Source organism: Nerophis lumbriciformis, linkage group LG29 (genome assembly GCF_033978685.3).
Source record: "Nerophis lumbriciformis linkage group LG29, RoL_Nlum_v2.1, whole genome shotgun sequence".
Lineage (NCBI taxonomy): Eukaryota > Metazoa > Chordata > Actinopteri > Syngnathiformes > Syngnathidae > Nerophis > Nerophis lumbriciformis.
This window is the reverse complement of record NC_084576.2, coordinates 13,663,524-13,688,827: the sequence shown is the minus strand read 5'-3', so window position 1 is coordinate 13,688,827 and position 25,304 is coordinate 13,663,524. Positions and strand designations below refer to the sequence as shown.

General features: G+C 38.5%; 1 long non-coding RNA gene across 1 annotated transcript in view; it reads left to right on the top strand.

Annotated features, from left to right (window-relative positions):
* The first annotated feature begins 287 nt into the window (after window positions 1-287).
* Window positions 288-25,304, top strand: part of LOC140676703 (uncharacterized) — a 96,775-nt gene continuing 71,758 nt past the window's right edge. The window contains exons 1-2 of the long non-coding RNA XR_012048597.1: window positions 288-525; window positions 22,105-22,193. This is a non-coding gene — a long non-coding RNA (uncharacterized lncRNA). The remainder of the gene's footprint in view (window positions 526-22,104; window positions 22,194-25,304) is intronic.

The following is a 25,304-nucleotide window of genomic DNA, read 5'->3' as shown; positions in this document are numbered from 1 at the left end:
TCATATATACAATATGTATATATATATATATATAATTGTTTTTTATTTAAAAGTGCCTTGTCTATGTTAGAGCTTTTATCCAATTAATGTTAGAGCTTTTATCCAGGCAAGAAGAAGACCGCCATGACAACAGTTTGAAATAAACTTGCACAAAAGATAGATCGCTGTAGATTGACACATGCCTTATCCAATCAAATTTTGAATCAGCGAGGCCGGCGATGACGTCAGCGACATTTTATTGGATGGTCAGAAAACATCCAAATCAGAGCTAGCTAACGTCACTCACCTGTAGCTAAAAGTACAGGTTTTTAGACGTGTTTTTTGGGGGTCTATAAGTGGCTTTTTGAACAAAAAGTGTGTGTAATAGCTGGATTTACTTGTCAAAACAGCGGGAATATAACTACATATACGAGAATGTTTCTATATGATGAAGAATGTCCTTATTGTTGTTGACTTAACAGTCACTGAAGTCCTCCTGTGGAAAGATAATGGGTGTATTTTGGAGACATGCATTCAAAAGTGTTGGTGAGTATGAATACATTTTATTATCATATTTAATTTGTATAGTTTTTCATATTTTAAAGAGTTACTTAGAACTGGTGCTATAGAGCTAATAGCCATACAGACATATTGTACAGCACTAAATATAGCCAACACTGACATCAAGGGTTTGCACTTTGTAATTGGCTTGGTCAAGTAGGTCTGGTTCATTCTGTAGTCTATTCATTGGCACAATCATGCCATGCAGGGATGTCCAAACGTTTTCTGCTAGGAGCCGCATACTAAAAAGTCAAGGCATGCAGGGGCCATTTTGATATTTTCTTTTTCTGTAAAAACAATGCTAAATATATGCTATCTGTTGTTGTATTCCCTAATTTTTAGTGACCTGAACATAATCTGGACTGGACATACATTTTGTTGTTGTTGTTGTTTGTTTGTTTTGAAAATGTAATTTTGTTTATAGATTATATGCAATCTGTTGTGTTCCAGTGTACATGAATGAAGTTGTGTGTTGCTGAACCCGACTTGGACATTATCTGGACTGGACCTGTTTTTTTTTAAAAAACCTTTAAATTAAGCTAATTTCATTTACAACCAGGTCTGGTGAAGATAAGGTCCTTTTTTTTATTTTTTATTTTTTTCTTCTTCTTTTTTTTTAGATAAGATAAATAAATCTTTTCTTGGATAAAAAAGAAAGTAAAACAATATAAAAATAATTACATTAAAAAAAGAAAAAATAGTAATTAAATGAAAATGTTAGTGGACCAGCAGCACAAACAATCAAGTGTGCTTCAGGAACTGTGTCCCTTGCAGAAGTGTTGTCCATGTTGTGGGAACCAGAATATTGGTAGCAGAAAAAAACAACCCCTTTTGTGTGAGTGGGTGTGTATGAGTGTGAATTGGGGAGGGAGGTTTTTTTTTTTTGGGTTGATGCACTAGTTGAAAGTGTATCGTGTGTTTTTTTCTATGTTGATTTAATAAAAAAAAAAAAAAAAAAAAAAAAAAAAAAAAAAAAAACAACAACCCAGAAATCATGTATATTTTGAGATAACTTTGTGTCAGCTTTGTATTATAGGGGACATTATTATTCTTATACGATACCGATATTGGAGCCTTGAGTATAGTCCGATACCGATATTAATTCGATACGATATCAGCACAATTTATACATAGTTTTATTTTGTAGTGTGGAATTTAAGACAAGGCTTGATCATATAAAGTCATCAAACAGAGAACAATGTACCGATCCAGGTTTTTGCACTTCCGATCCAATACCGATATTGTTTTTGCACTTCCGATCCGATACCGATACTGACCGATACCGATACTGGCCTATCCGAGCATGTATTAAAGTTTAAAGTTATTTAGCCTACTTAGTTGTCAGAATCATGTTAAAAAGGGTTTTAGTACTCTTGATAACAACTAGCCAGCTGAATTACGGGAGTTTGAATAATACACAATGGTTGGTAACAAGAAACTGACCTGTTTATTCAAGGATAAACACAAAATAGACAAAACTATACATGACAAACAGAAATGGCATCATTGAACTAGGGCTGGGCGATATGGCCTTTTTTTTAATATTGCGATATTTTAAGGCCATATTGCGATACACGATATATATCTCGATATTTTGCCTTAGCCTTGAATGAACACCTGATGCATATAATCACAGCAGTATGATACTTCTATGTGTCTACATTAAAACATTCTTCTTCATACTGCATTAATATATGCTACTTTTAAACTTTCATGCAGAGAGGGAAATCACAACTAAAAAAAATCAGTATTTTTTTCATACTGTGTTGATCTGGAAATGTTTGCCTCGGCATTTTGATGGTGTGGGCGTGTGGCACCGAACGGAGATAAGCGTCTCGACAGACGTTACAATATTTGAACAATGATGACGAAAACTGTTTTCTCTGTCGTGTCCGTGTGTCGAAAATTGTTATGCGCTTATTTTTTTATTTGATTTTGTGCGTGGCATAGATTTGCCGTGCGCAGAGGACGCTTGAGCAGGCGCGCACCTTAGCGGCTGCGCTAGCATCACAGCTAACATTAGCCATGCCGCTACCTCTCTGCTCGGGGAGGGCGTATACGCATGTGACGTATGACGTGACAGTATGTGACGTGTGTAAGAAGGTGCGCTTGCTGTCTGTGAGAGGGAGACACAGGAAAGAGTGAGAAGAGCCTGTCGTGTAATGCCAGCATCTAAAAGCAACTGTGTGAGAATCCACAGACCTGTGGATGTGTTGAAGGTGTGCTGGAAAATGCGGAACGGAAATTAGGGAGCAGCAGAAAAGTGGAATGTATTATTTAAATCGGTGCGTTGGAAACACGGACCGGAGTTTTTTTAAAACTGGATCTGGATTGGCATTTTCCCATGCCTTGCCGATACGCATATTTTGGCAAATATCGGCGGCTGATCCGATCCAAATATCGGATCGGGACATCCCTAATGGTAGGTATGAAAAACACTAACCTTTTTATTATTAACCGTCTGGAATGGACTTATACTGTCTTTAAGTTTCGGTGGAGTGGTAATTGGTTCTCCTTTTAGCAACACATATAGGCCACAATAATTCATGAAGTTAAGCTCATGACGCAGTAAGTTGATTGATGCGTACAGTGGATACTTTCTAATATGCTTCTACCTTAGAGACTTTGTACGTGTCAGTAATATGTAACTATACATATTTCATACTTGTTTATATTGACAAATGTGCCAATTAAGATTGCAATATTCTTCAATTAAGGACACTTATTACGTATGTCGAGCTTGTGTGTTGTGTGCTTGTCGATCCATCCAGCCATTTTCTACCGCTTGTCCCTTTTGGTGTCGCGGGGGGTGCTGGAGCCTAGCTATTGTCAATTAAGGACACTTATTATGTATGTCTAAATTGTGCTAATCCGATGCTGGTTATTTTGCTCGTATCGGATCGATATCCAATATCAATATCATACCGGGACACCCCTAGTTATTAGCATCAAAATGGAAGCTTTTTTTCCACTACGTGATGTCTTTTTGCTTTATGTTCTTGCTTTGTTCCTTGTTTTGTTTGATTTTATTTCAACAATATGCTGCGGGCCAACAAAACTGGAGCTGTGGGCTGCAAATGGACCCTGTTCCACACTTTGCACTAGTGTTGTCCTGATACCAAGATTTTGGTACCGATACCAAAATAATTTAAATTATTTTCTAAATAAAAGAGACCACAAAAATATTGCATTATTGGCTTTATTTTAACAAAAAATCTTACGGTACATTAAACATATGTTTCTTATTGCAAGTTTGTCCTTAAATAAAATAGTGAACATACTAGACAACTTGTCTTTTATTAGTAAGTAAGCAAACAAAGGCTCCTAATTTAGCTGAGTACATATGCAGTAACATATTGTGTAATTGTCCATTCTATTATTTTATCAAAATTATTTAGGCCCAATATTGGAGCCTTGAGTATTGGCCGATACCGATATTAATTCGATACGTTATCAGCACAATTTATACATACTTTTATTTTGTAGTGTGGAATTTAAGACAAGGCTTGATCATATAAAGTCATCAAACAGAGAACAATGGTCAGTATGATTGATCATTGTGTTCATACCTAAGCAGAGAACAATGGTCAGTATGATCATTGTGTCATTTTCCATTCTATTATTTTATCAAAATGATTTAGGACAAGTGGTAGAAAATGAATTATTAATCTACTTGTTCATTTACTGTTAATATCTGCTTACTTTCTCTTTTAACATGTTCTAGTTACACTTCTGTTAAAATGTAATAATTACATATTCTTCTGTTGTTTGATACTTTACATTAGTTTTGGATGATGCCACAAATTTGGGTATCAGTCCGATACCAAGTAGTTACAGGATCTTACATTGGTCATATTCAAAGTCCTCATGTGTCCAGGGACATATTCCCTGACTTTATAAACATAATATACATTTAAAAAAAAACGAAAGAAGATGTTGTGATGCCAAAAAATATCGACGTAACCATAGTAGTATCGACTAGATACACTACTGTAGTTGGTATCATTACAGTGGATGTTAGGTGTAGATCCACCAATGGCGTTTGTTTACATTGTGAGCTACGGTGTGTAGTGAAGCATGTTTAGCTATTCCTCGTCCTGCAGGGGTGATACTCGTAAGAAACTTACTTTATTTGTCACCATGAAGGCGAGGATTAGTGATTCAGAAGAAGCTAAAACACTGCCGACTGGGGCTGACCTTTAGCCGCTAACTAGCTAGCCATGTCTTAAAGCACCTCTTCCTGAGGGCGTTTCAGTGTTCTAACTTCACCTTTATCTTTACTTTTTAGGCCAAAATGCGTCCGTTCTCCCTTTTCTGTCTACACATTGTGTCTGCTTGTAAGTACTCCGTGGTTGTGCGCTACCGAACATGCGATTCTGCTCGTAAACCAGCAATGACACGACGTGACGACAATGACACAAATTATTGTTATTATTGTATGTTATTATTGATAGTTGAACGCAGACATGCGATCACATATAATACAACACGCCGCTTATGTACTGCCTTCAATATTATCCAAACGTTTCCTCTCTTACTTAGCAGAGCAAGTGTTTTGCAGTTTAGCTGTTGTTAGCAATACCATATTCAAGTACTGATAGGGCGAGTGCTTTGATAGCACAAGTACAGGTGGAGTGTGACCTGAGTCAATATCAAAATCTTGAGTTTCCACTGAGCATAAGCAAAAACACAGGCCGTGTTTTCCATCATCTATTGACGCAGGAAGCTAAAGAAGCAACCAGTGTTTTAGTATGAGAGATATTTGCATGAATAATACATAAATTGGCTAAAGTGACTTTAAATGGAGCTCAGTTAATTGCTGACCAGCAAGCATCTTTTGTGCTGCTAGCAGCAGAGACCTCGCACAATGGCGCTTCTATTTAACGGGCCTGAACAACCACATGGAGGTCATTAGCAGTTGAGTGTCCTATTGTCATGCTTGCAAGTGCCTGTTTACCCTTTACTGATATGGACTGTATGGATTCCGCCTCCTAACAGAGAAGCGCCTTACATGTTCGGCAAGACCCGCTTACATGGTTAGACACTTGTTTGTTTGGTTCCCATGACGACGTGAGAAAGAATTTGACATATAGGAATTCCTAAGGAGTTCCTTGCGCATGTCATTCATCCCTGGCCCATATCAGTGAATAGGCCTACAGTTCTCACTGTTGTTTTGTTGTGAGGATGACGGCAACGTTTTTGAAGTTATTGGAGATAAGAGGCCCCTCTTAAGGGTCTCTGGGCTCTGACTCACAGCCATGGCATGAGCCTAACCCCAACTCTCTTGTGAAATATGACAGATCCCATATCACCAAGATAGCTTGACAGGATCTTGCAAATAACTTTCATGTTTGTGTATGTTTAGGGTTACCAGCTCCCTAAAAAAATATAAAGTATAGGGGACACCTTGTTGGCTGATTGTCTTCTTCATTCACCCCTACCGGTGCGGTAATTATTTTCCTTTTTTACCTTTGCCAGGAGGTTATGTATTCATTGGGTTGTGTTTGTTTGTCAGTTATGGGCGGATTTTCATGACACCTTTGGAAAATGTTCGAAATGGGATAAGAAACAACTGATTCGATTTTGGGCCTGATCCGGGTAATTTATACCTTACTTTACATTATGTTTACATTAAAAACCTACATTTTTGTGTGTGTGTGTGTGTGTGTGTGTGTGTGTGTGTGTGTGTGTGTGTGTGTGTGTGTGTGTGTGTGTGTGTGTGTGTATTAGTGGCCCCACCTCCACCCACAGAGACAGAGAGACTGGATGACTGACAAGAAGGTTCATTCCATTTCTTTAATTCTGCTATAGATATAGCTCAAACAGTTCCAGTCTAGATCACTGTCTGGATTCAGGATTTTTGTGCTTTTCGGAGGTAGGGCCGGATAGAGATCTTCGCTCCTCCAGTGCTTTTGTAGTGTATGAGACATGATTTTGTACTATTTGACTTAAACCTTCATTCAATTAGATGCATGGATTTGGAGTAATAGAAATACACAGGGCTGTACACTTAGCTTTTTGACTTGTAGCAAAAAATTGTAGCACAGAATTTTTTTTTGTAGCAATATGAAATGTCTCAAATATCACAATTTCAGTATTAACACAGAACGTACACATACGCACAGACATATAAACACAATGCCATCATAAGGCCTACTGTAACGCGCAATTAAACACAGAACATCCTTAAAGGGGATCATTATCACAATTTCAGAAGGGTTAAAACCATTAAAAATCAGTTCCCAGTGGCTTATTTTATTTTTCGAAGTTTTTTTCAAAATTTTACCCATCACGCAATATCCCTAAAAAAAGCTTCAAAGTGCCTGATTTTAACCATCGTTATATACACCCGTCCATTTTCCTGTGACGTCACATAGTGATGCCAACACAAACAAACATGGCGCATAGAACAGCAAGCTATAGCGACATTAGCTCGGATTCAGACTCGGATTTCAGTGGCTTAAGCGATTCAACAGATTACGCATGTATTGTGGAGTTTGCATGTTCTCCCCGTGACTGCGTGGGTTCCCTCCGGGTACTCTGGCTTCCTCCCACTTCCAAAGACATGCATCTGGGGATAGGTTGATTGGCAACACTAAATTGGCCCTGGTGTGTGAACGTGAGTGTGAATGTTGTCTGTCTATCTGAGTTGGCCCTGTGATGAGGTGGCGACTTGTCCAGGGTGTACCCCGCCTTCCGCCCGATTGTAGCTGAGATAGGCTCCAGCACCCCCCGCGACCCCGAAGGGAATAAACGGTAGAAAATGGATGGATGGATGGATGGATGAAACGGATGGTTGTAGTGTGGAGGCAGGTAGCGAAAACGAAATTGAAGAAGAAACTGAAGCTATTGAGCCATATCGGTTTGAACCGTATGCAAGCGAAACCAACGAAAATGACACGACAGCCAGCGACACGGGAGCAAGCGAGGACGAATTTGGCGATCGCCTTCTAACCAACGATTGGTATGTGTTTGTTTGGCATTAAAGGAAACTAACAACTATGAACTAGGTTTACAGCATATGAAATACATTTGGCAACAACATGCACTTTGAGAGTGCAGACAGCCCAATTTTCATCAATTAATATATACTGTAGACATACCCTCATCCGCGCTCTTTTCCTGAAAGCTGATCTGTCCAGTTTTGGAGTTGATGTCAGCAGGCCAGGGAAGCTAGGGTCGATATTCTTCTCTTGATCATCTTCGGTGGCATAAGGGACGGTGTGAGCCAAGACATCCAGGGGGTTTAGCTCGCTCGTCTGCGGGAACAAACTGCCGTCATTGCTTGCCGTGCTACCGAGGTCCTTTGTTCCTGAATTGCTCACACACTCCGGCAGATTCAATGGGGGTCTGGCGGCAGATTTCTTTGACTTTACCGTTGGAAATGCATCTGCTTTGAGTGTCGCAGGATATCCACACATTCTTGCCATCTCTGTCGTAGCATAGCTTTCGTCGGTAAAGTGTGCGGAACAAACGTCCAATTTCTTGCCACTTTCGCATCTTTGGGCCACTGGTGCAACTTGAATCCGTCCCTGTTCGTGTTGTTACACCCTCCGACAACACACCGAAGAGGCATGTCTCCAAGGTACGGAAAACAGTCGAAAAAACGGAAAATAACAGAGCTGATTTGACTCGGTGTTTGTAATGTGTTTGAGAAAATGGCGGATTGCTTCCCGATGTGACGTCACTTTGTGACGTCATCGCTCCGAGAGCGAATAATAGAAAGATGTTTAATTCGCCAAAATTCACCCATTTAGAGTACGGAAATCGGTTAAAAAAATATATGGTCTTTTTTCTGCAACATCAAGGTAAATATTGACGCTTATCCTAAATACACTAAAACAGGTAAAAGTAGGTTTTGTAGAATAGGATAGGTAATAGGTAATAAAAAAGAAAACGCCTTGAAAATAATATAAAATATAATATAGTCAAATAATATTATATATACAATATAATATAGTCAAATATAATCTCCAATCTTCTTTAAAAAACATTTAGCTATGCTCAATTCTTTAGCTAACAAAAACGTAAAAGAACAAAATGTAAGATAAAGTGCCCTGGTTTAAGAGGACATGTTTAAACTTCAGCAGCCACATGAAAATAATTGACCTTTAACAATTATGTTTTTATAGGTAAACATTATTGTAGGACATACACAGAAATATTTTAGCCAGGAACACCAACCTGCCAACTGCTTCATGATGCTGTGTGACAGGCTGTGTTCTGAAAGTTACTTTAAAAAAGTCATTAATTATAGTTACTCGTTATTTGAACAAAAAAGTGATTGAATTAATAACGGAATTACTCTTTAATAAATGTATTTAATTACTAGGGAAAGTAATTATTAGGATATATAAGGATGTTTTTGTTAGCTTAGCAAGCGAGCAACAGCAGTTTGTCGGCTCTGATGGCAGCTCTTTTGAATCTTTCACTGATTTGTGTTACCTCTGCTTAATAAATAGATGGAATGTGCTTCCATGGCTGTATGTTCTTGTCAATAAACGGGGTATTAATTGAATGGCAATTTTGTCATTTCAATCATTGATTTTTTTGTTCGATATTCCTTTGACCTACATAGTTACTAGCGTGCAGTGCAGCTTGTTTGTGTCAAGTTTTAAGGTGGTGAAAAAACTTTTTTTTACTGACCCGTTCCTCCAACTAAGATCTTCTTTCTTCCGTTTTTGGAAGGCTGAGTCAGCCTGAGTGTGTGAACTAGTAGGAGCGGGGCTCCCCTCTGTGCATTACACAGGAAGAAAGGACACACACACACAGCTCTGAGCGCGCACAGAGTGACCAGTACTCCCGCATCAATCACTTGTTCATTTGGTTATGGTTATGAGTTTATTTCAAACATGCTATACAGGTGGGCAAACATTTTACCCTACTTTGATCAAAGTCTGTTGGATTTATTTTAGAAGCAATATGAATAAATGAGTTGAAATCCCTATTCGCACATGTGCGACAGTTAGTTGTTTTTTTTCAAGTTGCACAATCTAGTTTTAGAATCTTTTAGTTGCATTTGCGAGTAAATTTGTTGCACCGTACAACCCTAATACACAAGAAAAAAATTGTTCAACAATTATTTTTTGTGCATCAAATAACAAAATTAACAGAATAAAATAAACTGTTTTGGGGCTTTTTTCTTTTCGCTGTCGCCACAATTGCAAGATGATTTGTTGCAGTCTGTGTTTAGTGTTAGTGGTCTGGATGCCAGGATGCAGCGACAGCAGGCTGACAATATTTTGTTGCTTTTATCAATAGTTATTGATATTGATATTCTTTATGACCTATCGAGAATAAGGACCATTAAACAAATTATATTAAATGTAAACATTTTTATTTAAAATGTAAACATCCTCTGATTTTAATCGCCTCAGCTTACAAGACAGAAGGGAAAGCATGAAAAACACTCAATTTAAACACAATTTTAAAATTACATTAAAAACTTAACGATAAACCTCTTCAAATTAAGGTGTAAAAATGAGGAATATGTAAAAAATGTTTTAATAAAGTGTAACAAAATAATGCAGACGACATTCACACTCACATTCACACACTAGCGCCAATTTAGTGTTGCCAATCAACCTATCCCCTGGTGCATGTCTTTGGAGGTGGGAGGAAGCCAGAGTACCTGGAAGGAACCCACGGGGAGAACATTAAAACTCTACACAGAAAGACCCAGAGCCCGGGGATCGAACCCAGGATCTTCTTATTGTGAGGCACAATACCCCTTATTGACATTGATTACATGTCTATCGCAATATATGTTAATATAATTTTGGCACCCAGCCCTACCGTGAAACCCCTGAAGCTGAATGTTATCCAAGTGTGGATGCCTGCTACTACTCATTTAAAGACAACCCCTTCCTATCATAATGCATAGTACTACTTAAGCTACAACTAAGTGATGATGACTCCCTGACTCCATTACCATTTGCAAGGACACTGAATCCATCAGGCAACATCTTCAGGCCTTCTAATGTATTCTAAATTTAATAGGGCAGTCCTTAAAAGGTTGCCTGTGCCAGTGAAGAATACATTGTACTACAATACTGACACCTAGCAGCTTCATTAAGAAACACAAGTCTTTGACTATTCCAATACTCAAGCCAGAGTCTAGTGTCATGATTGAAGACTAGAAATAATTTGGATATTGGACTACAGTCAGTCCTTTTTCACACATCTTCTCAAGGGACAGTAGTACTGTGGAAATTACAGTTGGATATACTTTGGAGTAGTCAGTGTACAACTTCTATAGCATGTTGAAGAGGTTCATTTAGCCTACTGATGTGTATTTATAAATGGTTGATTTATATCGGCTAGTAAGGTACAGTTATGTACCTGACAAGCTTCGGCTACGTTGCTTCTGCAGCCTTCATCAGAGGTGTCATGTGTTGTTTGCGTGACATCGTCTGAGACGTGTTATTTGGATTTTTCCATCCCACCTGAGGCGGTGAAGGCTGCCGAAGCAAGGTAGCCGAAACTTGTCAGGTACAAACTTTACTTTACTAGCCTATATGAATCAACCATTTATAAAAACTTGTATAGCAGTGTTGATTTAGTAGCCACTGAAAATGAGTCAACACACAGCCATTATTGTTTACATAACTGGCAACACAAGTGAGTACACTTCATAGTAAACATGTCCAAATTGTGTCCAAAGTGTGTTATCTAGCGCTGCCTTCATCCTCTTGTTTTTGGAAAACTCTTCCATGATGACATCATGGAGCTGGTGAGACACACGGCCCTCCTACACCTTCCTCACAGGCGCTTATTTGGGTTCAGATCAAGCGACATACTTCACCAATTATCTTTACTCCACTTGTGTTATGCTATTTAGAGTAGACACAAATGTCCGTGTGTTGACTCATTTGAGTGGTCAATAAATATACTGATATACAAGCGGAACAGTGACTACTCTAAAGCGTGTCTAGCTTCATGAGTCACTGTATTGTTTTATTTATGCATTTTTAATGACTTTATGATTATTTCATTGCTCAGGGCTTCAACCAAGACTTCCTTGCATAGTTTTATATTACACATCCTGATCTGAAGTCCCCCAACTGTACACAGAACAGGGAAATTACATGACTAAGTCCTTGTAGTTGCGTTGCCAACTGAGAAACTCAGCCCGTCTTTGTAAATGTTTCCACGACATGGTTGATGCTTTGACTCAGACAATTATATATTTGTTTATACAGGTTATACTGAAAACAGAAGGACTACAACGTAGCATTTTTGCGCAATGTTCTATAAAAAAATGCAAACTCAAGATTCCGACTTTGTACATTTTTACAAGGGTTTTCACACCAAGTTTGGAACTGCTGGTGTAAGATCATTTATGAAAAAAAGTTGGTTATCTACCAAGACTGAGCAGAATAAAAACGTCACAATTAAAAGCTTGAAATAGTAAATGGTTATATGTTCCTTCTGGCTGACGTGTGAAGCCGAATCCATAAAGTTTTGGATAAGTTGTGCTTATTATTCTGGGCTTTGGTGTTCCCCTCCATCGTGTGTGCTGGAATACTGTAAGCCAACGTATTACTCATCTGCTCACCAAGTCCAGTACTTTCTGATCTGTGCGTAAAACAAGTCCACTACATCAGCTTTTAAGTTATTTTAATTCCTAAGTTAAATTATAATGTCAAATATTTTCATCTGTGCGCCCCCACTGTGATCATACAACTGTGAAACTGTTTTTACAAACATACCCTCATGATCTCTGCTTTCAAAACATTTGTTTTTGTTGCTGCAAAATTGAAGGAAATGTCTCCCCCTTGTGGTCAACCATCAAACGACCCATCATCACGCATCAATCAGTCGCCATTTGTTGAATCACGTTTCTTCCAGTTTGTGTTGCACTACTAAAATATACTACACAACAAACACAAATTAGTATTTTAATAAAAAGTTTGAGTTTGTTTTTGTGATTCATAATTGTTGACTCGGTGAGAATAATGAGGAGCAGGAAATGCAATGTTCCTAAACCGCCGCAAGATGTCAGTATAGTAACACAAGCGCGGTCACCCATCTTCATACATGCATGTCAGTGTACTTGGCGTGGGCGTCTTCACCTACTGGCAGAAATGGGAATTGGTCCTTTTATTTCCCTTGAAAATGAATTGCCAAAATCATTTATAAAGAAAGAAATTAGATTAAAAAAAAAACAATGTTTAGTCAGTATGTTTGCATGCATTGAAAGCTGGTAATTGTGATTCAACAAACATACCTTTTTTGTTGTTTTAAATGGACAGTACAAAATAGCACATCAAGCTTATAAATATATATTGAAATGTTTTACAATATTAGCTATTTTTACATTTCGCCTAATTCTATAAAAAATTAAGTTTTTAACATTTAAAAGCAAAGCTAGCTGTAGATAGTGTTGTAATAATTAGCATGTATTTAAAGCACACAGAAACCCACACTCACACATCTCAGTCCTTACACAAGCATACATTTGTTATGCTAGTAGCAGCAGCAGGAAGAGGAAATGTACATTTCCTCATGAAAATATGCTGTCGTTCATCAGGGCCCAACATCAATGCCAAATAAACAAGAAGTAATGTCTCTGTGGCCGCTTTGAGAAATTTCACTCCAGAGACAGTTTTCTAGGGTAATTTATTCTGTATCCGACAGACTGTGTGTGTGTGTGTGTGTGTGTGTGTGTGCGCGCCATCACCACTTTTAAACTAGCATTAGAAAACATTATTTGCAAGACCGCCCTAAGATTATGTCTTATGGCTTCTTGCGATGGCCGCCATCGGTTGATTCTGGCAGGCCATGAGAGGATGTCTTTATTTGTTTGTTTGTCCCGTGAGCTTTTGGTTGGACGTTTAGGGCTGAGCTGGCCCCCTGTCCTTACCGGCTTTCTATTTCTGAAACCCAAGTGGCTCGTAATGAAGCTGGTAGGTGTTGGCACGGGCCCTCAGCAAAGCCCGGCCTGATCAGACCCCTTCTTCTTCTGTCCTTGGCAGCCACACAACTCTACGCTCCCTCTGGCTTCCTAATTTAGTAACGGTGGGTAAAAATATGCGCTAACGAACAAGGTCTGGTATGTCAGGCTGGCGTCCAGAGACGAGGGGTGGGAGGGGGAAGAAAACACACAGCAAGCATCCAGTGACAAGGCTGGACTCTCAGACCTCTCAGGCGCTTGTTTGTGTTTGCCGGGTGCTTGCGTGGACAATCGGGGGATGTGTGCGGGTGGACGATGATGGGTAAAGGAAAACACTTAACATTTCTCACCCTGGACAAACACAATTCAGACGCTTCTAATCATTTGTCTGTTTCTCCAGGCTTCCTTTTTCATCACAGAGTAGCTGCATGATGAAACCTTAAACTATGAATTCTCTATAGGAACTAATCTGTTTAACAAAGAAGACGCAGTGCCTTGCCTTTTTGTCTGCGGAGCGATCCCGTAAAATGGAAATAATCTGTTCCAGGGTCAAGCTATTGTCATAAAAATAACCTGAAAATGAAGTTATGCCAAAATAATAGTTGTCTGTTCGTTCCTAAGTTTTTCCAGTTGATTATAGGGTAAGCACGCCATTTATGTTGGCATAGCTTAGCTCCAAGTTCCACATTTGCAGTTAAAGTCACGCTGACTTCAATCTCTCGGCTTTCGTCTGCTCCACCGTCTCACCCTCAGTCTGTGCTCGCAGGTAATTTTCAGTATATTCAGCTTCAAAAAGAAAATAAAGTTATGCCAAAATAATAAGTGTCAAAAGTTATTTTTTTGTGTTAAGAACTCTTGATTTTCGATAAATTTAAAGAGGAACTGCACTTTTTTGTGTGTAATTTTGCCTATTGTTGACAAACCTAGTGAGAGACAAGAACACTAAAGGTTTTTGTTTTTTTTTGCATTCTCATTTGTAAAAATCGGCTTGTTCTTGTTGTCAAGCAAATCAGCCAATGGGAGCAATCCATTCTGCCTCTAAATCACTTTAAAAATGCATCCAAAAACCATCAACAATACTTTGAGTACCTTGAAGGTAGAAAAGCGCTATACAAGTACAACCCATTTATTTACATTCCGTAACCTGTATAACAACCAAGCTGTAGCGACATTGTTTTTGTAAGAGTGAACACTGAGGAACTGTTTATCTAGCGTAGTAACACATCGTCTTATGACGGCATACTTCAGCATTAGCCGTAAGCTATCTTCGGCAAGAGGTAAGCCTTCTACGGAAAGAGGAAAGCTAGCTTTTGCGTGAGCAGCTGAATGGCTTTTGAGTTTGTAATACACAACACTATGAGAGAACACCAATCTGTACTGACTACAAAACATGAACAATAATGCAGTATCTATAAAGTATTAGCGTACATGTCTTGTTTTATTTGTACACAGCTAGCTTGGCAGTGTACTGTAGTTGTAATAACAAGCATGTTGTGCTGCGTGTATCCTGATCAATATTATAGTGACTCACTCGATGGACAGTTATCTGTTCAGTCCTAAGTTTTTCCAGTTGATTATAGGGTAAGCACGCCATTTATGTTGGCACAGCTTAGCTCCAAGTTCCACATTTGTAGTTAAAGTCACGCTGACCTCACTCTCTCAGCTTCCGTCTGCTCCACCGTTTCACCCTTTGTCCGTGCTCGCAGTTATCCTCGATATATTCAGCTTCAAAAAGAAAAAGTTTTGGATCCTCATTTGTCCAAAAATAGTAATCTTTGTGGTCTGTTATCAAGTTTGTCATGATTAGAACACACTCGCTTTTGTTTCCGGAAGCAAGAACACACATTTGTTGCTGGAAGTCAGAAATGCGCTGCTATGGAAACGGAACTAAATGCACTGAAGAAAGAAGTTATGGTAATGCTTAAAATGACCAAAATACGGTAAATATTGTACATATTACATATTGTTATGAACGTGTCTGTTACTACATTTTATATATATATATATATATATATATATATATATATATATATATATATATATATATATATATATATATATATATATATATATATATATAGGACGGCGTGGCGCAGTGGAAGAGTGGCCGTGCGCGACCCGAGGGTCCCTGGTTCAATCCCCACCTAGTACCAACCTCGTCATGTCCGTTGTGTCCTGAGCAAGACACTTCACCCTTGCTCCTGATGGGTGCTGGTTAGCGCCTTGCATGGCAGCTCCCTCCATCAGTGTGTGAATGTGTGTGTGAATGGGTAAATGTGGAAGTAGTGTCAAAGCGCTTTGAGTACCTTGAAGGTAGAAAAGCGTTATACAAGTACAACCCATTTATCATTTATTTATTATCATATATATATATATATATATATATATATATATATATATATATATATATATATATATATATATATACTTGCAGTGTGTATACAAAACTTTGATGGAGGTTTTTTTTTTAAGTTGTTTAAGAAGGCTTTGAAGGCTACAACGGTGGCTCCCATTATCATCCCATTTTTTCAAGCTTTTTTTTTAATCATCTTTAGAATCCTAAAGACATGTGATTTCCTGTTTTTCATAACGATTGTGAACGATAAGCAAAATTCCAAAAAAGTGCAGTTCCCCTTGAAGGGCTGCCAAAGTTAATGCATCTGATTAGTCCCAAACAATGATCACATTAATCATGCACAGCATGCGCAACTTTAGAGTGCCCCAACTTAAGGAGTTTTTTTTAGATTTGACTAATTCTTATACTTTTAAGTTGAATGCAAAATTTTGAGGTTCTAGCACTCACACCATTGGTTTGCGTAGCAAATGTCATACTAAACTCCTTAAGATCCGACAGAAACATCCCGTTTTACTGGATAGCATTAGTCTATAGCTAGAGATCAACATAACATTGTTTTTTTAACGATGGGAAGGAAGAAAGTGAATCTTAAAGACAGTGCTGGTACTAAGAAGTGGATGATATTCATTGAATTAAACAAAAACATAGTCAAAAACATGACAAGACTGCCGAGTTCAAGCGGAGCACTGCTAGTGAAGCAGAATGAATCGATGACGCCAGCCAAGGATGTTAAAATATTACCGTATTATAAGTCACAGTTTTTTTCATAGTTTGGCCGGGGGTGCGACTTATACTCAGGAGCGACTTATGTGTGAAATTATTAACACATTACCGTAAAATATCAAATAATATTATTTAGCTCATTCACGTAAGAGACTAGACGTATAAGATTTCATCGGATTTAGCGATTAGGAGTGACAGATTGTTTGGTAAACGTATAGCGTGTTCTATACGTTATAGTTATTTGAATGACGTAACATATTATGGTATAATATGTTACGTTAGCATACCAGGCACGTTCTCAGTTGGTTATTTATGTGTCATACAACGTACACTTATTCAGCCTGTTGTTCACTATTCTTTATTTATTTTAAATTGCCTTTCACATGTCTATTCTTGGTGTTGGGTTTTATCAAATAAATTTCCCCCAAAAATGCGACTTATACTCCAGTGCGACTTATATAGGTTTTTTTCCTTCTTTATTATGCATTTTCGGCTGGTGCGACTTATACTCCGGAGCGACTTATACTACGAAAAATATGGTACATAAATTGCTGACATATATCCACGAAAATATGGAGAAGATGCTAATAGTGTGTTTGACAGAAAAGCAGCTCAGAAGACATAACGTAGGAGTCCACTCTCCAAGGTACGTTATTACTACATTACTTCATAAAATGATTGTTGTTGTTAGTAGTATATTTTATTGTATTGTTTTTCCATACAATATTATTAAAAGTTGTTTGTTCTTTTCAAAAGATATGTTTTGTCAATTGTGCTGTAATTTAGGAGGGGCAAGCACCAATACATTGATTTCAACTCATTTCAATGGGCAATCTTGACCTGAGCTAGTGTTTTGAGTTAAGAGCTCCATCATAGAACCAATTAAGAATGTCATTTGAGGTACTACTGTTTAAATATAGAATAATCGCACAGTTATTTATTTATTTTTAGAGGATGTTACCTGAAAGGCGACGCAGGTTGCTATTACCTCAGTGATCAGGTCACTGTATATGTCAGTGCAAAGGTGAGTGAGGAGACTCAGCCTGGATTTTGCTTTAAAATACACCCTGAAACCATTGATGTACTGTATATATTTTATACATCTATATATTTATTAATTCCAGCGATGAATTATCTTTTCATGGAAGCACAAAATTGCATCTAAAATCAAAACATGTTTTATCACAGATAAGTTAACACATGCTTTTGAAGCAACAGCCATTAATTGCGATTAATCCAAATTCACAAATATGATTAGTCTGGTTTGAAAAATGAATCGTTTCACAGAAAATGCAATACTTATAAAAAAATAGGTGCAGAGTGGATTGGGGTAGTAGTAAAAAAATTAAAAAGCCAAAATCCTAGCCACAAATATGATTGATTTATATTGAGAATCTTAAACATCAAATATTAATACCATTGAGTACATTAAGATTTGAATAAAGTTTTCATGTTAAAATGACACAGACTTTGGAGTGTATGAAGTGTTTTGAGAGCACAGGAAGTGTGTGTGGAAGATGTGTAGAGTGGACCATATAGATACAAATCATAAAACCAATAGTGTTCCTACTTGGTGGATATTCACCTACTGCAGGGTGGTCTGGAACGTAACCCCCACGATAAACGAGCGAACACTATTATCATATAAGTCATACAAATGTAAAAATAAGACAAGGACTTTATAACAAAAATAAACAACAGTAAAACTACTCACCTATTTAGTGACGAAAAAATTATGTGATGTTAAACATAATAATGTATGTGCTTCTTTTGTTGTTATACTGCTTCCATTTCTGGTTCTATGGTCATCATTACACTTATTCTTCTTTGTATCGCTACCCTTTTGTGGTGCCATTAGAAAAAGAAAGTCGAAGCCAAAGATAAGCATGTACTCGCTGGTCAACAGATCCGCTGATCTGTTTGTGAAGCTTTTGTGCCACCTCAGAAGCATATTTTCAATTTCCACTGTTCTCTCAGTTAGATTGAATTTTGAGTATCGACTATATTGTAATTCTATTAAAATATGTATTCCTAGAATTTAGTAGCTCATGATAAATTGGGATAATACATCTTGTTGCATTAAGAATTTGGGTAATTCTCAGGCCCAGTCTGCGTAACAAACCACAGAGATGTCTGTGCAAACCATCTCCTGTTGGACCCAATTAGCAGCTAATTTATTTTGGGCTGAATCCAAGTAAAAACATCACATGATTAATATGTAAATCTCTCTCCTGCTCCTCATACACTACAATACCTACTCAGTGGCCTAGTGGTTAGAGTGTCCGCCCTGAGATCGGTAGGTTGTGAGTTCAAACCCCGGCCGAGTCATACCAAAGACTATAAAAATGGGACCCATTACCTCCCTGCTTGGCACTCAGCATCAAGGGTTGGAATTGGGGGTTAAATCACCAAAAATGATTCCCGGGCGCAGCCACCGCTGCTGCCCACTGCTCCCCTCACCTCCCAGGGGGTGATCAAGGGTGATGGGTCAAATGCAGAGAATAATCTCGCCACACCTAGTGTGTGTGTGACAATCATTGGTACTTTAACTTTAACTTTAATATTTAATTCGCTATTGATTTCTATTATACACTTTTGAGCTCTTTCCCTGGTGTCATTGTTATATCGCGTTCACATCTGTCACAGTTATTTGTTCAAACCGCAATTATGGCATCTGTACCCACTTCCTGTGTAAAGCCCACAGACACCCACCTTTTGAGCGATGCACCTGACCCCCTAAAGTCAACAGCATAAGTGAATTTGAGCTAGGCTGCGCGATATGGCTGAAAACTGTATACGATATAAGTGTTTTATATCGGTTGATATCGATAATTATTGATATTTTTTATGACCTGTCGAAAATAAGGACCAGGAGAAAAATATATTAAATGAAACATTTTTATATAAAATATAACCTTCCTATGATTATAATCCCCTCAGCTATCAAGGCCAAAAGGAAAACACTCAATCAATGTAAACAAAATTCTAAAATCACTTTGAACACTTAACAATATTCTCTAGGGGTGTAACGGTACACAACAATTTCGGTTCGGTACGTACCTCGGTTTAGAGGTCGTTAAATTTTTGGGTTATTTATTCACCAAATTTGCAAAATCTTCCACCAAAAATATTTTTCTTAGTGGAATATTTGATGTGAAGTAATCGGAACCTTGGATAGGTCAATAATTCATAATAACATTGATTTTGATTCAATATTATGTTTTGAGCAATGTCTGTTTGAAAGAAAAAAAAACAGCTTTGTTTTATTAGTCAACATTGCAACCTTTTCTAAATTACATTTAACCTTTAAGCTTTTTTATTTCACTTTTTTTATGTTTTTGTTTATTTTAATAGTATTTTTAGAATGTGCCGTGGGCCTTTAAAACATTAGCTGTGGGCCGCAAATGGCCTCCGGGGCACACTTTTGACACCCCTGCTATAGATAATAAAAAATAAAATCTGATACATCTATGGATAAAAAGCAGAGCCTGGCGACGCAAGCGCGTTTATCATAACTCTCTCGCTCTCTCTGTCTCTGCCCCTCCCTCACCAATGCTGCTGTGCGCACAATTTGTTTTGTTTTTAACCCCTTCTTAACCCTGAACGTACATTGAAAATACACGCAACCCTAACTCAAAATGCCGGACATTTGAGGCATTTAAGAAACTCCGCCCTGACAGCTCCGCAAAAGAGGACATGTCCGGTGAAAAGAGGACGTATGGTCAGTCTATCGTAGCCCGTTAGCTGCTAGCATGCCGTGTGTTGTGCCTTGGTGTGCATTGTTTACACATCGTGCGTTACGCTACTTAATATGTCCGTGTACCGAAACGGTTCAATACAAATACACGTACCGTTACACCCCTATTCTTTTAAAATGAAGGTGCAAAAATAAGGAATATGTAAGAAATGCTTAATAAAGTGTAACAAAACAGTGCAAATTGAGAAAATGTAAACATAAAGAAATGTGAGATGAATTATTTTCTGCAGGTTTAGTCCCAGACAGTTACAGCTGTGCTCTATAGGGTGAGCACGGCTAAGGTGGTGTGGTATTACTAGTCTTGGTGGGGTGAAGCTCTTTCCATAATTCACAGACCACATTGTCTGACTACGGTCCGTTTAAAAAAATCTGCCATACTGTCGAGTGACGTTTCCTGTTTTACCCACAATTTCTTCACTCTCTGCAGCATTCATTTTCAGTTTCTCTTTTCACTCCATGCAAAGAATCAAGGTCGAGACAACAACACAACCCTGATACTGTAACCTGCTTTGTTCATGCAACCAACTTCGTGGCTTTTGGTTTCTTCCGACGAAGAACAACAAAAAAATCTAACATTTTATTGAAAGCATTTTGTATTGATATTTATTACGTATATTGAAGTGAAGTGAAGTGAAGTGAATTATATTTATATAGTGCTTTTTCTCTAGTGACTCAAAGCGCTTTACAGTGAAACCCAATATCTAAGTTACATTTAAACCAGTGTGGGTGGCACTGGGAGCAGGTGGGTAAAGTGTCTTGCCCAAGGACACAACAGCAGTGACTAGGATGGCGGAAGCGGGGATCGAACCTGCAACCCTCAAGTTGCTGGCACGGCCACTCTACCAACCGAGCTATACCGCCCCATCGTTTGAGTCCTAATTTGAGTTGTTTTAAAAAAATGAATAAATAGTCTTCGATAATCTTTGTGAAGCGTTGCCACAAAGATGCAATTCTGCAGGTTTAACAGCTGCTACACCTCAGATAAACTTTTTGCATTGCCGTGTGTTTTCCTGGGCCGCAACTGGAATATTTGCGCCTGTTAAGGAGAGGCGGAAACAAAGCTAAGAAGACACTTGAGCACTCTTCCTTTCAAGCCCACTGAGGCTGTCCACAACAATGAGTTACAGAACGATAAGATAAGCTTCTCTCTCCAACCGGCTGCATCTTTCCGTGCCAGTCCCTCAGCCAGACAATAGTTTTGCATCCACATATGAATTGTTCCCCGCTAAGGCGAAGACTCCCAGTGGCTTAAACTTATGTTTATCCCTCCTCAAACCTTGGCCTAATTTGAGGCACACGCCGGAAACAAATCTGCAATTTTTTCGCCCCTGATGCTTCTTCTTTTTCCTTTCTATTCATTGTCAAAATCAAAGATTACCAGGCGCTTTTGAGGTGATATCGCTATTCTTTGCTAAGACAATGGCACGCTAAACCAATAACGTGTGTTTTGTGGGCTTGACAGCTTGTACACAGCCTCATAATTGAAGTTTTAGCCGCATTGTGGCAAGGAAGCTTCATCGCCTTCCAGTTAGCCCGCTATCACGGTTTAGCTACTCGAACACGGCTCAGCAACCGCTCACCACCACGTACACGTTTTTCTTTGTCCCGAGTACCCTAAAATCGAAACGCAGCAGAAATGCTAGACGACAACATTGCCAAGCATACTAATCTAAATGATGAGAGGATCTCTTAGGCCTTGAAGGAGGCTGTCAGCAGGATTCCACTAAAAACTACCACAACTATTTCGCTGACAATTGCCATGGACAGGCTCTATTGTAAAAACTGGTCTGTGACATAACTCATGTAACATTGTGTGCATCTAACACCCTACAGGTCAGTAATGATGTCTGATGAAGATGAAGACGATAGAAGAAACTTTAAGTGCTGTTGCAGAACAGAGGATGCTGACTGCATACTTCAAGGTACCGTTAGTGGGCTTGCTCCAATCTCTCTGGTCTATAAAAGCCACTTTCTTACCTAAAACGGACTGGGGAGAAATCTCTCCATTCTGAGACCTGCCACCTTTCAAACAGTTTTCGTAAATATAGTTGTACTTATTAGGATGTCCCGATCCAGGTTTTTGCACTTCCGATCCGATACCGATACTGACCGATTCTGGCCTATCCGAGCATGTATTAAAGTTTAAAGTTATTTAGCCTACTTAGTTGTCAGAATCATGTTGAAAAGGGCTTTAGTACTCTTGATAACAACTAGCCAGCTGAATTAGGGGAGTTTGAATAATACACAATGGTTGGTAACAAGAAACTGACCTGTTTATTCAAGGATAAACACAAAATAGACAAAATTATACATGACAAACAGAAATGCCATAATTGAACTAGGGCTGGGCGATGTGGCCTTTTTTTAATATTGCGATATTTTAAGGCCATATTGCGATACACGATATATATCTCGATATTTTGCCTTAGCCTTGAATGAACACTTGATGCATATAATCACAGCAGTATGATGATTCTATGTGTCTACATTAAAACATTCTTCTTCATACTGCATTAATATATTCTACTTTTAAACTTTCATGCAGAGAAGGAAATCACAACTAAAAAAATCACTATTTTTTTCATACGGTGTTGATCTGGAAATGTTTGCCTCGGCATTTTGATGGTGTGGACGTGTGGCACCGAACGGAGATAAGCGTCTCAACAGACGTTACAATATTTGAACAATGATGACGAAAATTGTTTTCTCTGGCGCGTCCGTGTGTCGAAAATTGGTATGCGCTTATTTTTTTATTTGATTTTGTGCGTGGCATAGATTTGCAGTGCGCAATTGCACAGGTGCGCACCCTAGAGGGAAGTTTCCTCGCCCGGCTGCGCTAGCATCACAGCTAACGTTAGCATGCTGCTACCTCTCTGCTGGGAGAGGGCGTATACGTATGTGACGTATGACGTGACAGTATGTGACGTATGTCGTGACAGTATGTGACGTGTGTAAGAAGGTGCGCTTGTCTGTCTGTGAGAGGGAGACACAGGAACGAGTGAGAAGAGCCTGTCGTGTAATGCCAGCAGCTAAAAGCAACTGCGTGAGAATCCACAGACCTGTGAATGTGTTGAAGGTGTGCTGGAAAATGCGGAACGGAAATTAGGGAGCAGCAGAAAAGTGGAATATATGATTTAAATCGGTGCGTTGGAAAACACGGACCGGAGTTTTTTTTAAACTGGATCTGGATCGGCATTTTCCCATGCCTTTCCGATACGCATTTTTTTGCAAATATCGGTGGCCGATGCGATCCAAATATCGGATCGGGACATCCCTAGTACTTATGAACAACACTTAAAGGCTTCAACATCTGCTCATGTCACACCTTTCTGGGGATATAATGCCACACCAACACGAGCAGACAAGATGTGTTGTGCGTGTACGAATTGTTCTTGCTAGCTTTAGCTTCGTAGTTTAGCCAGTGTTTCAAGTGGCCGTCTCGACATCGTTTAGTTTAGGACAGGGAGGCTGAGTGTGACAGAGGTAACTGAGCGCTACCAGACACATTATTTACCCAAACAAATGTTCCTTCTCCTCACAATGACAACATTTCAGTTACATTAATTCTAATTTCCTTGATATTCGCGTTTAACAGCGGATTCCGTTTTTATTGGCCATTTATGGGAATTCGTCTGCGGTTACGTAAACACAAACATCATTTTGTTGAGTTTAGTGATTATTATTTAGGCATGCTAGCGACGAATAAAAAGTGGCTACCATGGTGAGATCCCAACCTTCTGGTAGACGTGCTCTATTTTTTTTACCCACTTGCTTCTTGTCTCTTTCACAGTCACAAGCCCCGGAATTTGCATGCATGTTGTGTGGCCCATCAATTGTTTTTTTTTATTGTTATTATATTTTCATAATTGTGAGAAGAAAAAATCGAAATCAAAATTAATTGTCCAGCCCTACTACGTCGACACTGATTCCACGTTGTCGTTTCAAATTAGTCATAAGATGAATTATTGAGGCGTATTTTGCATCTCTGGAACCTTCCAGACACCATCACAACACCGGTGATTCTCAGAGTCCACCTTTGGCGTGCTTAATATACAGTAGATTCTGTTGTCTATATCGCACCAGAAAAGGTGGTGTGTGCTCCATATACCACAACATAGCAAAACAGCACAGGTTGTAACATATGATATGAGTGTCTCCATGGTGACAGCCGGTAGTACATGCAAAATCCTCATTCAAATAGGGTGGTCTGCACCCTATGCAGTCTTAGTAGATCACCCACAACACGCCTACTAACAGTACACAATTTTATAGTTTGCGCGAGCTGTTTGGATTTGGATGTTAGTAGATCAGCCCATAGTGTTAAATTTGAAAGGGAGGAGGTGAGTGTGTATCTGCTTAGCCATGCTTACCTTTTGGCCAACCCACAATTCTTAATTTTTTTTTATTTTTTTTAATTAATTAATTTATTTTTTATTTATTAATCAATCAACAAAACAATACACAACAATGCAATCCAATTCCAAAACCAAACCCGTCCCAGCAACATTAAGAACAACAATAAACAGAGCAATTGAGGACACACAAATCCAAATGTAGTGAAACAAAAATGAACATTATCGACAACAGCATCAATATTAGTAACAATTTCAAAATAGCAGTGATTAAAAAACCCCTCATTGATATCATCATTAAAAACATTAATAAAAAATACTAAAAAAATTAAAAATGAACAATAGTGTGTCACAGTGGCTTACACTTGCATCACATCCCATAAGCTTGACAACACACCGCGTCCAACATTTTCCACAAAGATATAATAAGTCATATTTTGGTTCATTTATTAGTTGAAACAAATTTAAATAATGGATCCCATATTCCAATATATGACTCATTATTATCTAAACTAAATGCAGTTTGTTCTACTGATATCATCTCCATAGCTTGTGTGTACCAGTCAGTATGAGTTGGACTATCAACAGCTATCCATTTTTTAAATATTACCCTTTTTGTTATGCATATTGAAAGAAAAGCATTTTTACTCTTTGATGACACGTTACTAAATTGATGTAGAT